This window comes from Apium graveolens, chromosome 2 (assembly GCF_009905375.1).
Source record: "Apium graveolens cultivar Ventura chromosome 2, ASM990537v1, whole genome shotgun sequence".
Classification (NCBI taxonomy): Eukaryota; Viridiplantae; Streptophyta; class Magnoliopsida; order Apiales; family Apiaceae; genus Apium; species Apium graveolens.
This window is the reverse complement of record NC_133648.1, coordinates 137,915,968-137,932,071: the sequence shown is the minus strand read 5'-3', so window position 1 is coordinate 137,932,071 and position 16,104 is coordinate 137,915,968. Positions and strand designations below refer to the sequence as shown.

At 33.0% G+C, this 16,104-nt stretch overlaps 1 pseudogene; it reads right to left on the bottom strand.

The window, feature by feature from the left end:
• Window positions 1–423: 423 nt before the first annotated feature.
• Window positions 424–15,847, bottom strand: LOC141693682 (uncharacterized; annotated as a pseudogene).
• Window positions 15,848–16,104: the final 257 nt, after the last annotated feature.

The following is a 16,104-nucleotide window of genomic DNA, read 5'->3' as shown; positions in this document are numbered from 1 at the left end:
TAACATTAAAATAATTATAACTTCCATACTATTATGTCATAACCAAATTGTCAACACATTGATCTGTAAAACTATACGACTAAAACTAACACATTTAAACCTAACTAAATATTAGCCCAAACTTATTACTTTTAGAAATGGGACGAATAAATTCTTCCATCAACTTGTCCCGAACTATTTCCAGACCAAAGTCATCTACAACTGCACCATATACATTTATTGTGTTTTGTCGCATAATTTTGAATTTTTTATCCGGACCCAATGCTCAAAATGCTCTACCTATGTAATCAGAACCTGATGAGAAAACATAAAACTAAACTACAAAGCAACTGATGAGCATATCAGTGTTTGAACAACTATGAAATATACTAGCACTCACCAACTTTATATACTAGCAATCACCAACTTCATTAACTATCAGCTTTATTGCCATTTTTTCAACTCCGCAAGCCCATAATCGGTGACCAAGTTGCTCTCAAAAACTTTAGATGTCAGCCCCCACCAAATTATCAGCTGTAAAGAAAACTATCCAATGACCAGAAGACGTAAACAATAAACATCTCATCAGCTAAATTAAATTTCGACTGTAGTCAACTCAAACAAATGCAAGCAGCAAAAATACAAATTCAAAATCTTGCAGAACATAGATCACATGATTGAATCCCTTTTAACATATGCGTAATTCATATCAACAAACCAGTCAAGAATATATAATACGTAAGCCATTATTGGCTGAGAAACTAACAAAAGAAAAACTTGTTCTGACCAAAGATAATGCCAGAGCCGTATAAAAATAGTAGCAAGGCGAAAGAACAAAATTTATAGGTCAAAAGCAAAATCACTAAGCAAGTAACTACCGATTCGTTGATAGACCCAGAAATGGAGTTCAAAAGCTGCTGGCACTTCTCAAAATGGTTGTTTAATTCGTTGACCTTTCCCATTTAACCAAACAATTCATAAATCAAATACAATTACGTAACCAAAAAATAGCATTTCGATATCCGCAAAAATAACAGAACACAAACTAGAGCAACGGAATGCTGATCGCGACTCCTGTTCTCAATCACATCACCTAAATTCTCCACCAACTACATATACACATCAAACACTCAACAATAACCATCATGCAAATTCCTAAGTTCTCAAAATCTTGCATTCGGTGGGCCAGGTAAAGTTTTCTCTAATATATTTGGACAGCATCACTGATTACACATGAACCATTACAAGAATTCCTTTGATAATAACAGCTTCTGAAAAGTACTTACCATCAGGCAGCTGCTAAATGTAGAATCTCTCAGCATATCTGGCAGGCAACTTCTCAAAGCATCACAAGCCCTGCACGACAGATAATAAGATATAGACATCTGTAAATTATGAATGTTGCAACACGAGAAGCCCAATATAGGTTAAGAAAGTGGATAGCATATGATTTACCTTGAATTATCTGATAAGCGCAATTAGTAGCGAATAATATGCTTCAACAGCCGTGATGATGGTTGTTCAACAAGAGCAGCAACCATGTTTTCCAGAACGCGACCCACAATAAAAAATCACTCTGCAGTTGTACAGATGTAATCCAGGCCAACATCATCTAATAAAATTTTTTGCATTATGAATGTGGCCACCTGACATTGACATACATCTGTCAAATATATATAGCATTGAGGAAAGACTCAACTGTTTTAGATAATTCACTCCCCATTTTCATCGTACGCAAGCACAACGGAATAATTTTAGTGGATAACAGGAATCTTATAACTTCAGCATCATCCACCTGAATAAAATGTTTACGATTCAAGTTAAACATAGTGGACGTGTGTGTTATGCAAATGTAAAGAAAAATATATTACCTTTACCAGGGCACCGATCACCCCCACACTAGTAAGCCTTAGGTATTCAAATGGCCTTGATTTGCTAGTAGCATTGAGAAAAGGATACAGATATAGAGGAATATGAGCTGCAAACAAGTAAATGTTTGTTAGTCTTGCACATAATATGCATATGTTATTAAGCTAATTATGTCATCATTTGAACATAACCTGATAGAAACATAAAGACTCTACATATCTTCCGGTTGCCGTGGACCAATTATTCACTTTTGCATAAGAAGAAAGCAGCAATCCGCCAAAATTTAGGCTTAACCACAAACAATTTCGCAAGAATCAATTTTTGCAGAAGCAGATAAAATATAATAAATTAGAAATTATCATGATTACTGCTTTTATCTTTTTCTATTCCATAATTGATATTTCATTTTCTTTTGTCTTTTGGTTTTCTAAAATGATCTTTTGACTTTGAGCTATGGAAATATTCACATTGATCTAGTCATTAATGTGTATAATAAGATCCAGAATCCAGCTCCTAAACCTACTAAGATACACACACACACAGATATATATATATATATATATATATATATATATGTTGGTGAGACTGCGTAGCTTTATGAACAGTTACGCGATAACTCAACACGATAACAACACTAGAACATGACAGGTTAATAATACTATGTCTACACAAGAAATCAGGAAGAATGAAGACAAGGCAAATACAAGAATCAAAATATTAGAAGAAAGCCTGAAGTCTGTCTACAGGTCACTGAAAGAAGTTCATTAATATGATCTTGTCTCAGTGAAGAACAAAAGTTAAAGACTTTCAGGGTTTCAGAAATGTTGAAGATTCAATATACAAGTGCCACCGGAAGATTTCAGTGTATTGGCATTGATTGAAGATAGACAGTGTTCGAAGTATAGGAATCTGAAGAATTGAAGACAATGTATAGACAGAGTTTAATGAAGACATTGTCTAAAGTATCAGAAAGGATTTCAGTGAAAGTACAGTTGTGTATTGACAATCAGTGTCTGAAGCAATAAAGTTGAGGCAAGCTTAACAATGTAATCAAGGCTATAATACGAAGACCTGAATCGGGGTTAGTCGTCTGTGAACCAGACCAGTTGCACTAGGCGTCAACAGCTCGTGAAAGGAATCTGGGTATTATTTATAGAAGAATTGTTAAGTTGAGGAACGTACTTGGATTGAACATTTATATGTTAAAGTACGAGAAGAGGTGCGCGGGTTATACAGCTCAACAGCTCAGGGGACTGGCGAAGCTAAAAGTTTATTTGTTAAATTAAATAAATTATTTAATGGACTTTAAAATAATTTATTTAATAAACTTAAAATGATTTATCTTATAAACTTTAAATAAGTTTATTTTATAAATCTAAATTAGTTTATTTATATAAGTTATATTTAAGTTTATTTTATAAATTAATTTAATTACAATTTAAACTTAAATAGAAAAAGGAAAAAGAAAACAAAAAAAAAAGAGAAAAGAAAAACAAAATAAACAAGGAAATAAAAAGTGTACAGGTTGGTTTTGATTAACCATGTACATACATGTACTGGTTAATAAACTTGTCACCACAAAAGGTGACTTATTTTTTAACTAAGTACATGAACATGTACTTGGAATAAATAAGTCTTGTTGCCAGGGAAGTTTTCTTTGTTTTGTTAAGTATAAAATGTACTAGTACCCCCTGTGGTCGCCACAGGGGAGTTAGAAAAACAATCAGCAACTCCTCCTGCACTCCTTATCACCACACAACTTGTCGTCACAGAAAATAATGTACCTGTCGCCACAGAGCTCCTCAATTCCCAGCCACAAAATTATTGGATAAAGTCTACACTTTGTAGCAGAAGTTAGATAGCCATTCATTTTATTTTCTGTTGATCTTCTCTCCCAAGAGAGTAATGAAAATTGCAGCGGAGATTTACATAGGAGTTCAAGCTACTTGAATATCTGTTTAACTTTTCACCAGAGTAACGTTATAATGCCCGATTTAATTCTTGTATATTCTTAGGGGCATTATAATCGTTACCCGGTAATTAAATCCTAATACAAACAAAAGCTAGATTATTGTATAGGATTTGATTTGTAAATCTTTGCAGTAGCTAATAACTTTATTGTTCTTAGATTGTAGCCGGTTAATTTATTTACCGGAGTGTAGCAACACCCTCGAGGATTTATATACGAATATATATTTCCCCGAATATCTTGTGTTCCTCATTTTTATCGTTCCAAACACTATTCCTCTCAAGAACACGAAACCACTAACCGAGCAATAAATATTTTATCCGCTAAAGATTCGAAAGAATTTTTAATTTAGTAATTATTGTATTCAACCCCCCTTTCTACGATAATTCGGGACCTAACAATTGGTATTAGAGCTGACTGATTGATACACAAATCATGATCCGTAAAAATAATTTATTTTATTAATTTTTCATTTACATAATTTTATTTAGTAAAATTGATTTAAAAAATTTATTTTATAAATTTAATTTAAATAAGTTTATTTATGAACTTAATTTAAATAAATTTATTTTATAAATTTAATTAAATTAATTTACTATTTAAATTTTAGTAATTTAAGCTTTTAATCTAATTTTTTTTTCATTTTCTAGCTGCCAGTTTGGTTAATTCTTTAAGCTGCCATTTTCTTTTCAATCAACATGTACATTTGACTTCGAAAAGCTTCAGGTTATCAACTCCTGATTTGTAAGCGTTACAAACAAAAGGAAGACTTAGCAATTCAGATCCTGCCACTTCCATTTTCTAAGTCACGCGCAGAAAAAGAAGTTGGCTCGACGGGAACTCACACGCGCACGACTACACACGCGCGGAAAGGTACCTCCAGGCCAGTCACGCGATAGACGTGCAGGAAAACTGAATGTTTTTGTCGCCGCACATGGTAATATCGCCACAGAATTTTAATAATTCTAAGGCAGTCATGTGTTGCGACCTTCTGCTCCTAGTCGCCATACAAAAATACTGCTCAGCAAATTAGTAGTCGCCATAGAATAATAATAAATTCTATTGTGACCTTAGCTGTATCTGATCGCCATAGGAGCTGCCTGAGTCACCTCTTGTTAATTTTTTTTCTCCCATAATTTTATATTTCTGATTTATTTATTTTTCTGTTAAATTTAAATTTCTTAAATTTAAATTTTTCTTAAATACTAATTTACTTTTTATTTAATTTTTAAGAAAACTCGAAATTCTTGAAAATTAGATTTTATGTAAATATTTATTTTTGATTAATTTATTTTCTAAGAAAATTAAATAAATTTAAATTTCTTAAATTTAATTTTTTCTTAAATAATAATTTACATTTTATTTAATTTTTAAGAAAATTCAAAATTCTTGAAAATTAAATTTTACGTAAATATTTATTTTTGATTAATTTATTTTCTAAGAAAATTTAAATATTAGAAATTTAAATTTTTCTTAAATATTAAATTAAGGAGATACTCAAGGATTGATAGACTCAGGATTCCTCCAAGCTTTTAAAGTGGATTTTAATCTTTCGAAGAAAACGAAGACCATGTGTTATTCAGACGAAAATTATAAATAATGGTTTTCTTACTCCAATGGAACTGATTTCAAGACCTATAGACGAAAATTGTGGATCTTCCTCAAAGGCTTACTCCATAGGATACCATGGGTTTTTCGAAGTAGGGAATGAATGAAATTTCTACGGATACAGTTTTTCTCAGAGATTTTAAGACAACTATATGATTCCAGATTATACAGTCTCACAGTGGTTTGTACCAATGCTACATTTATTCGGGAATCAATGAGATCATACAGGCAGGAATTGTGGAGGTTAGAGAGAATAGCGGGGATAAACAAATATCTCAGTTACATGTAGTATAGTTGGAACCTCAGGACAAAATGTAAGAGTTACTGATAGCTGAATCAGAAGAAGCTCAGGTAGAAGTACTTGAGGGAATGGACGTCAGGGCAGTGTTTCACATGTCAGCGAAGTTTGGTCGTATCAGATTCACAAGGAATACATAAGCTATATCCAAGGATCAAGCTTATCTATTCAGAAGCAGAGATTCTTACAGATTTAGTCCAAGGGGTGTTACAAGATTGAGAATGAGACACAAACAAGATTTGATAGCTACAGGTATGACAAGACATATGTGTCAAGTAACTATCAGGGGTTTTGCTACAATAGAACGAGAAGCTTGACAAACAAGGATGAGTAGGAATTCAGTTGAAGAGTTGAGACAAAGGTGGAATGCTTTCTTAGGGAAGCAGCCAGTCAAAACTTATAGTGCACGGGAAAGAGTTGGGATGGATCAACTGACGAGAATCATGAATATCTTGCTTTCATAGCAATCTCTGAAGATGGTCCAACTCACATATCTCAAGTTTCAATTTCTTGAACCACTGCAATATTTTATTCTCAATATTCAATGCATGATAAGATCCTAGTGTTTAAATGCTTAACACTCTCACAAGCATGATAGCATCACACATAGATAATAGTGAACTAGTTCACTTGACTATTTTTCTGGTAACTAGGATTGATGTTTAACTTGTGCATGTTACTTTAGATGATCTTAAATATGTGTTTGAATTTTTGTTGAACATGATTAATTGCTTTAGTGAGGTATATGTTTTTCCAGCATATAAGACCTTTGTTTATGCTTATCTCATGTATCCTATTACATTGTGATCTATCCATTTAATCTGAACTGTTTGTTAAGATGTGTTAGTTTATAATTGGATTGAGATAGCTAGATGAGATTCTTCAACAGGATTGGACTAGATAGAATTAGTGATTTATTTGTTAATTCTGTTTGTTCCATATTATGCCTATATTGCTTATTTCTCATGTGTAATATTTTTGAATGAATGCCATGTATTTCTATTACAATGCTTGCTTATTCTTTATGCTATGAATGCATCTCTTAGTACTTGCATTAATTATAGAAAAAGCATGTTTAGAATTACAATAGGGCAAAGAATGCTAGTCCTCCTTGTGTAAGGTTGGAACCATTTTCCCCTAGTCTAAAGACAAATCTGTCAAGGGTATTAAAATGGAGAAAATGGTCAGTCAAAGATAAGAATGAGCATGATAAGGTTGCAGCTGTTGATTATCTCTATTTATAGTAAAATCTCTAATTCAACTGGACCCAAACTGATAAGTTGGGTACCAAGAACTGTTAATCCATTTGTGAGTGCAGGACATAATAGGTCAATTAATTCATATGTATTCTTGGTAATTAATACTCAAGGCATATGATCAAAGAAAGAGCCTCACAATCAAATATGATTGACAAAAGCTATTCCGTCAATAATCTTTGGAGATGGCAGCAAAGGTTTTTATTACGGGACAAGCTATACAGATAAAGGGATGTCATCATGAATTGAACAATTGGTATCACTGATAACAACTAATCATTGGTGTCACTGATAACAGTTGAAGCAACTTCCTTGCTGGAGAATCAAGGCACAAATCCTCTTATCAGACAGTTCTGCATCAAAGGACAAAAATGTCAATTCAATGAAGGATTAATGTCTCATCTGAAGCAGGAAGATTGAGAAGCTTGTTCTGATTAAGAGTAAGTTCGAAGCTCTCACCCTTGAATATTAACACAAGGAACTCTTTTGTGAAAATGGGTTAGTGAGAGGACTGCCTCATCTGGAATTCAGAAGATGATAAATGTGAGGCATGTCAGAAAGAGAAGTCAAAGATAACATTAAATCAAAGTAAAGATATACCTCAGTGATGGTGTTGACTACTCTTATGAAACAAAGTTGTTGTTCGTGCGTTCTCAAGACAAGACATCACAGATGGTGATTGATCATATCAGGAGATCAAACTGGAAGCAACTGTAGAGACATATTTAGCATTGGGAGCTCTGTGTCAGAATGGAGTGGTACAAAGAAAGAACTAGAAGTTGATTAAAGCTACAAGGGAAACATCAAGCTAATCAAGACTTTCTAAATACCAAAGGGCTGGAGCAGTCAAAATAGTTTGCAACATGTAAGATGAAGCCTTGATCTGGATGTATACATGAAGATCACTAATGAGTTAATGGCCAACAGGAGCAAACACTGGATAACTTGAAAGTGAATAGAGAGAATGTTCTACAGAAGCAAACAATAAATTGTTTTTAATTGTTTGAAGATATTGGCATTTGCAGCTAAGATAAGTTAGGATATTTTCCATGGCTACTCAGTGGAGTATACAATCTATAGGGCACTTGTGGTTGATCAATATAAGGTGATAGACAGTCAAAGTGCACAGTTCAACAACTCCATGCTCCAAGTTGTTGAGGGGAAATTAATGGTATTGATGATTCATATCCAAGCAGTGAAATGGCAGTGTATAACACAACTCATTATTTCAATAAAGCCAGTCAGCAAGGATAAGGATTTTCAGGAAATCCCAGCAACAGCTTAGGGGGAGCAAAAGAAGGATCAACTAGTTAGATACAACACCACATTGAAAATTCAGATGACACAACAAGAACAAATCTGCTAAGAAAAAGGGTTTGATATCAAGTCTATTCTCAGAGTCTAGTTCTTAAGTGATCCAGATGGTGGATTAATGATTAGCAGGGCTACTGAGTGTGAATGATTATTTCTCTAGTTTTCTATCTGAAGAAGAAACTGAGAAAGTTACAGAAGCTCTGATAGATCCGGATTGATTGGGTGATTGCAAAACAAGATGAACTCAATCAGTCAGCAAGCAGATTGTAGGGAAGCTGGTATCCAAACCAAATGACAATATTGTAGTTGGTACAAGGATAACCAGAAGTCAAACTGGATGACAATGACATTGTTACGAGGGACAAGGCCAAACTGGATGCTAGGTTATTATCAGGAAGCAATATCTAACTGAAATCACCAGTGACGAGACTTGAGGATATTATTACATATCAGGCATATGATGCACATTACACTTAGAATTGGACTCTGGTAAGTGTGTACAAGTGCACTTCTGGTTGGTGAGTCAAAAGAGGAAGTCAATGCACAACAGTTCATGGACTTTATAGTTGCAGATCTATTGGACTACATATATCTCTTCTTCACAAGCTCACTTCAGGTTGGTATGAACTAGTATACTACTCAAGCAATCGTCAAGGACATGGTATGACACTCTAACTGAAGTTACAGTTTAATATGAACTAGTAGAGTCGTCATATTAATAACTCTCTTATCACTAGGCACAAACATAATGTTATATATGTGCTCTGATATAATGATAATGTTATATGTTGGTCTACTAACAAAAACTTGTGCAAGATTATTTGCTAAGTAATTGCAGAGTAGGTATGGAGGAGCATGTTGAAATGGTTATTATTCTTTTTGGAATTACTTCAAGCAAGCCATTAGGATAATTCTTTTAGGAGCTCAAGCAACCCAAAAGAAGAATTCTTTTAGGAGCACAAGTAAACCAAAAGGATGATGGCAATACAAGTTGTAAGAAAGACAGGAGAAGCATCTCTGAAGCTGTCAACTTAAGTGACAGGAGAAGTATCTCAGGAAGCTATCAACTTCGTGGAAGAAGATTGATTTCTCTGAAACAACCTCAAATCCAACAACTATGTGAACACTCTATGACAAGGCACCTTCACACCAAGTATCATTACTTTAGAGAGCATGTCTTTAGTCAAAGAATTACTGACAGAAACATTTATTAAATCACTTGTTAAAGTTAATTTTCAAGACTGGTTTGTAAGTGTGGGATGTCATTCGTTGCATATTAGTTGGAAATCCCATCTGTAAGGAATTCTTCATATAAGTTCACAAGTATTAAATCTTCAATATTTAAAGGACTTGTGAATTTATTAGTAATCCAGTACCTCGTACTTAGTGCTACTATCTTGATTATCATGATTACAATGTCATTTACATTTGTGGTAGTTAAGTGTTATAGCGTTAAGTTTGAATATTATTTTAATTGATTTAAATTAGGACTGTAGACAATTCCATTCCACATCAGTCTCATAATTTGAATTGTATTAAAATAATATGCAGCATAGTTATTTGTATCACGTATTAATAATTATGATACTTTTAGTGTTAGTGATATTATTTAGAATTTTTGTTCTAAGTAATCAATGCTTATTTCTAAAATCACTAATATTGAAAGTTGAAGTATTTTCTAAGTTATGTGTATAAAAATCTCAATATTTTATATGCTTAGAAAGTATTTCTAAAATTACTAATTATCCAGATGGTGATTGCCATGTATATAAGTCCTATATCCTTTTGGTGATTATTCAAGGATAATTATAAATATTTAGGTGCTAGTATCTCACTCATAGATATTTAGTATTTATTTATTTAATATTTATTTTGGGTAGTTTGGATTATGGAAATTGAAGCAATTCAATGTTTTTATTTGCTCCATAATTCAACCTACCTTAAAATAAATAAGCAGCATGATTGATTACAACTAAAACTGTCAACAATTAATATCTAGTATATTGATTGTAACTTATGTGTTATAAGTTAATTATGAGATTTTGGTTTTAGTGAATTTATCAATGCTTATATCTCAAGAATTAACTAAAATCAGAATATGATTGTAGCATGATTAGTTGTGTGATTTCTTGACTTATATTTAGTTAAGAGTTTAACTATGAACTAATTGTGGAGTATTAGTATTTGTGACATTATATAGAACTCCTCTAAGTAATCAATGTTTATCCTCAGTCACTTATACTAATATAAAAAGTATAAAAATATCTCTTGAAGTACAACTATGGTCAATGAAGATTTTTGTTTATTAGAAGTAACCATATGTTGTTCACCTAGAATAATTTTTACACTTATTTGCAAATTCCTAAACACTTTGATAATAGATGCAATACTCAATGGATCAAAGTATATGGAACTTAGAATATTTTTCTAAGATTGCAAACAAGTCAATATTGGTTAATGTTGCTTTATTTATCGAATCCATATTGTTTGAGATATTACAGTTGTTAGGAGTTAACAATTGTATGATATATGAAATTGAATGCTGATGTCTTTTTGATAGATAATTGGTATTTAATTGATTGATATCTTATGTTAATATTTAAAATAGGATGTAACATAATTATTGGTATCTAAAGTACTTGACAAGTATCAGTGAATGATATATTGTTAATATTTTGTTGAAGATAATTGTGAGATTTTAAGTTCTAGTGAATTTATATGAGTTGCTATATCTGATAGATTCACTACAATTTGAAATGAGCAACATAGTCAGTCTTATTAAGGATATTTATCAATAAACAATTTTGTTGATTATAATCTTATAAAGATAGATTATGGAGCTTTTCATATGAATGAGAATTGCTTAGACTTTACCCTAGGAGAGGATACTGATCCAATAGCCAAATGTCAGTGGTCAGTGTCTACCTCCCCAGGACTAATAAACCTGGATGCATCTGCGGATAGTGGATCTGACATAGGTGCAGATCGACAACTTACTGAAAATGATTCAGATATTACCTGATGAGTCACAAGGAAATGTCTTTACAAACATTAGAAGGAAACTTTGATCTTTATGCTAAATTCTTTGGATTATTGTCTACCTTCCCAGAGTTCAAATCTGGAACCCTAAAAGGGAAACTAGCAACTTGTAGATTATGACTCAGATTCATCTGACGAGTCTAACAAGGATGGGGATTTGCGAACACCCATTGCACCACCTGCGACCTCCTTAAGGATGGCTAAGGTGATTTTCCTTGCAGGTATAATAAAATTTTGGAGCTATGAGAGGAGTGATACACTTGTGAGAAGGAGTGTAAACACGAGTGAAGAGAAAAGTGAAACACTTGTGAGGTACACGAAACAGAATCACACACTCACAGTGAGGAAGAAAGACAGAAACACCATATCCCATTCCCTATCCTTAAACATGGTTTTTGATACTTCGGGTCTCGAATCTGTTTATGATTGGAACCCAACTCTTAGGGACCTAACATTTACAGATTAGATTAGAATACTTCGGGACCTTTGGGAGCTAACAATTGGTAACAATTGGTGATCTCACATTGGGGAGGTATAAGGAGTTGGGAAGATTGGTGAACAAGATGATCAATAGTGAAGCCATTTTGCAGAATTTCAAGGGACATGGTTGATCAGACTCTGACTTGTTATTTCTTTTCCAACCAAGTAACATATGAGAACTCCTTCAGACAACAGTATACATTCCTTCTCTAAGGGGGAGATATAAGCTTATATAATAGTTTGGAGGATTCCTCAACTAAGGGGGAGAAATAGCAGGGAGAAAGAAAAAGGTAAGGCACATGTACATCACACAACATCAGAAGAAGTGGTTTGGTTCATCACTATTCTTCATAAGGGGAGAAGTTGTTTTCCAAAAAGGGAGTACCATCAGTTCTTATCTGCGGATCCTATTGTACGGGTCAGGTGGTAAACGAAGGTGATCTCTTTTAAGCAGTTGATTCTCATAGGGGGAGAAGCAAGAGAGATATGTGCTTCTCAACAGGAAATGTGGTTGTACAAAAGAAGTTGCTGATGATTACTTCAAGACTGAGAAGTATTATCTGGCAGAGATTTGAAGAACCAAGGAAATGAAGATGAAACGACTTGAAGATCCGTTCAGTGCTAGAGGAACAAGCATCCTTCATTTTAGTTACTCAAGAAATCTGGAAATGCAGTATTTGATCCAGAAAACCAGTAGCATTATTTATAAGTCCTGGTACATTACTTTTTCTAGTTGTTAGTTGAGTTATCCTCTCTATTTAATTTGTTTGTTAAGTTTAACAATCAAATAGGGGGAGATTGTTAGTGAGACTGCGTAGCTGTATGAACAGTTACATGATAACTCAACACGATAACACTAGAATATGACAGATTAATAATACTACGTCTACACAAGAAATCAGGAAGAATGGAGACAAGGAAAATATAAGAATCAGAAGATTAGAAAAAAGCCTGAAGTGTGTCTACAGGTCACTGAAAGAAGTTCATTAATATGATCATGCCTCAGTGAAGAATAAAGGTTAAAGACTTTCAGGGTTTCAGAAATGTTGAAGATTCAGTATACAAGTGCCACCGGAAGATTTCAGTATATTGGCATTGATTGAAGATAGACAGTGTTCGAAGCATAGGAATCTGAAGAATTGAAGACAGGGTATAGACAGAGTTTAATGAAGACGTTGTCTAAAGTACCAGAAAGGATTCCAGTGAAAGTACATTTGTTTATTGACAGTCAGTGTCTGAAGCAATAAAGTTTAGGCAAGCTTAACAATGTAATCAAGGCTATAATACGAAGACCTGAATCGGGGTTAGCCGTCTGTGAACCAGACCCGTTACACTAGGCGTCAACAGCTCGTGAAAGGAATCTGGGTATTATTTATAGAAGAATTTTTAAGTTGAGGAACATACTTGGATTGAACGTTTATATGTTAAAGTACGAGAAGAGGTGCGCGGGGTATACAGCTCAACAACTCAGTGGACTAGCGAAGCTAAAAGTTTAATTGTTAAATTAAATAAATTATTTAATGAACTTTAAAATAATTTATTTAATATACTTAAAATGATTTATCTTATAAATTTTAAATAAGTTTATTTTATAAATCTAAATTAGTTTATTTATATAAGTTATATTTAAGTTTATTTTATAAATTAATTTAATTACAATTTAAACTTAAATAGAAAAAAGAAAAAGAAAACAAAAAAAGAGAAAAGAAAAACAAAATAAACAAGGAAATAAAAGGTGTACAGGTTGGTTTTGATTAACCATGTACATACATGTACTGGTTAATAAACTTGTCGCCACAGAAGGTGACTTGTTTTTAAACTAAGTACATGAACATGTACTTGGAATAAATAAGTCCTATTGCCAGAGAAGTTTTTTTTGTTTTGTTAAGTATAAAATGTACTGGTACCCCCTGTGGTCGCCACAGGGGAGTTAGAAAAATAATCAGCAACTTCTACTACACTCCTTGCCACCACACAGCTTGTCGCCACAGAAAAGAATGTACCTGTCGCCACAGAGCTCCTCAATTCTCAGCCACAAAATTATTGGATAAAGTCTACACTTTGCAGCAGAAGATAGATAGCCATTCATTTTATTTTCTGTTCATCTTCTCTCCCAAGAGAGTAATGAAAATGGCAGCGGAGATTTACAGAGGAGTTCAAACTACTTGAATATCCGTTTAACTTCTCACCGGAGTAACGTTATAATGCCCGATTTAATTCTTGTATATTCTTAGGGGCATTATAATCGTTACCCAGTAATTAAATCCTAATACAAACAAAAGCTAGATTATTGTATAGGATTTGATTTGTAAATCTTTGTAGTAGCTAGGAACTTTATTGTTCTTAGATTGTAGCCGGTTAATTTATTTACCGGAGTGTAGCAACACCCTCGAGGATTTATATACGAATATATATTTCCACGAATATCTTGTGTTCCTCATTTTTTTTGTTCCAAACACTATTCATCTCAAGAACATGAAACCACTAACTGAGCACTAAATATTTTATCCGCTAAAGACTCGAAAGAATTTTTAATTTAGTAATTATCGTATTCAACTCCCCGTTCTATGATAATTCAGGACCTAACAATATATATGTGATGTGTGTGTGTGTAAAGCTAATATGAGCAGGCAAATAGCTATAGGTCGTTTGACAATTGTTGAAGGAAACATTGAGAGACCGTAGCTTATATATAGCAATAATATATACAAGTTGTCTCTCTTATTTTCAAAACATTCATAAGATGTCAACATCTGCTACACATTAGAAATGAATTAAAAAAATTTAGATTTATAGAGTATAAATGAATTAGAAAATCATAAGACACTACAGAGTCTGCAACTACAGGAAGTGACTTATGTCACTGAACAATAGTTTGTAATTGTATCAAAATGGAAACAACTAGAACAAAATAAATATATTTACCACTAAGGAACAACATTCTCGTATTTGGGTGGGAAGCCACACACTGCAAAAATAATAACATGAGTAATGAACTGGTGTAGAACTGTAGATAAATCTATAAATAGTTATAATATAATTGAAGTCCATAGTATCAAGGCATCTCTTAACACAACTGCAAATTAGTGTTGCACTTGCCGAATATTTTGCTATAAATTTGTCACAAAAAGAAAAAAAATTACTTGGAGAAGCGCTAGTGCATTCCAGACTATGTTTGATTGTAGTGGCGTCAAATTTGGTGGTGACAAGACAGGGTAAATTGAAACAATTTCCTGTAAATACAAAGACAAAATGCACACAATTCGTAACTATAAATCTTTGTTCATGAAACTAATTTAACTCAGGTGCCCGGTAATTTCAATTATTACAGTGTGACAAAAACATGGAACAAATATTGGATATCATGTTTAGTGACTTGCACATACACAGGTAGACCACCTATATCACAACAAAGAAATTTTATAAATGAATTCTACTGTAGGTATAAAATAAAGATAAATAAATTCTAAAAACTTACATGAAACATAAACCACCGCCTCCAGGAATCCAACAGACAGGCTCTAGCTTTAATAGATCACAAAAAATATCAAAATTCAATACTAAGATACTGATTGTCCCCCTTACAAGAAGAAACGCTTCCTTAAATATTAAATCTCGATTAAAAACCCAAAAATAATCATAGATTCCTCTGCAATAAAAGCAATCTTAAATCTTTTCCAACACAAATATTCATAAAGGAAAGTAACAAACAATTTGGACTCATGTATGCATCTTCAGGAGATTCTTCATAAAACTAAAATCAAATAATTGAAAAGTAAGAAAAGAATAAAACAGAAATATTAATTTAATTAACAATAAATTGATATTGCGTAAAACACAAAAGGCGTCAATTGAATTAAAAACAAACAATAAAAATGATGTGCGTGTAAAACAACCTTAGAGAGTTCGAGAAGAGCGTTCTCTCTGACATCAGGATTACTGAGATCCAGCACGAGCTGCTCCGCTGATTGCATTTTCTGATCTTTGTTTACCGGAGCTCCGACTGCCGACGACGAAGTACCTGGCCCACCGAATGCACCTAAGTTCCCAAAATCTTGCAAATTATTCTGTAAATTGCAATACATATATTAAACAGAGCATCATCATGCATCAATTATAACAGCATAACCATTAAATTTTCATAATAGAATCAAATAATGATAAGAAGCAAAGAACCCTCAACAATAATTACTAAAAAGAAATCGAAATTCCACTTAATTGCGAGGATCTTTATCATTGCAACTCAAATGTAAATAACTCAAAAAACATCAGCAATGTTACCACAACTATTA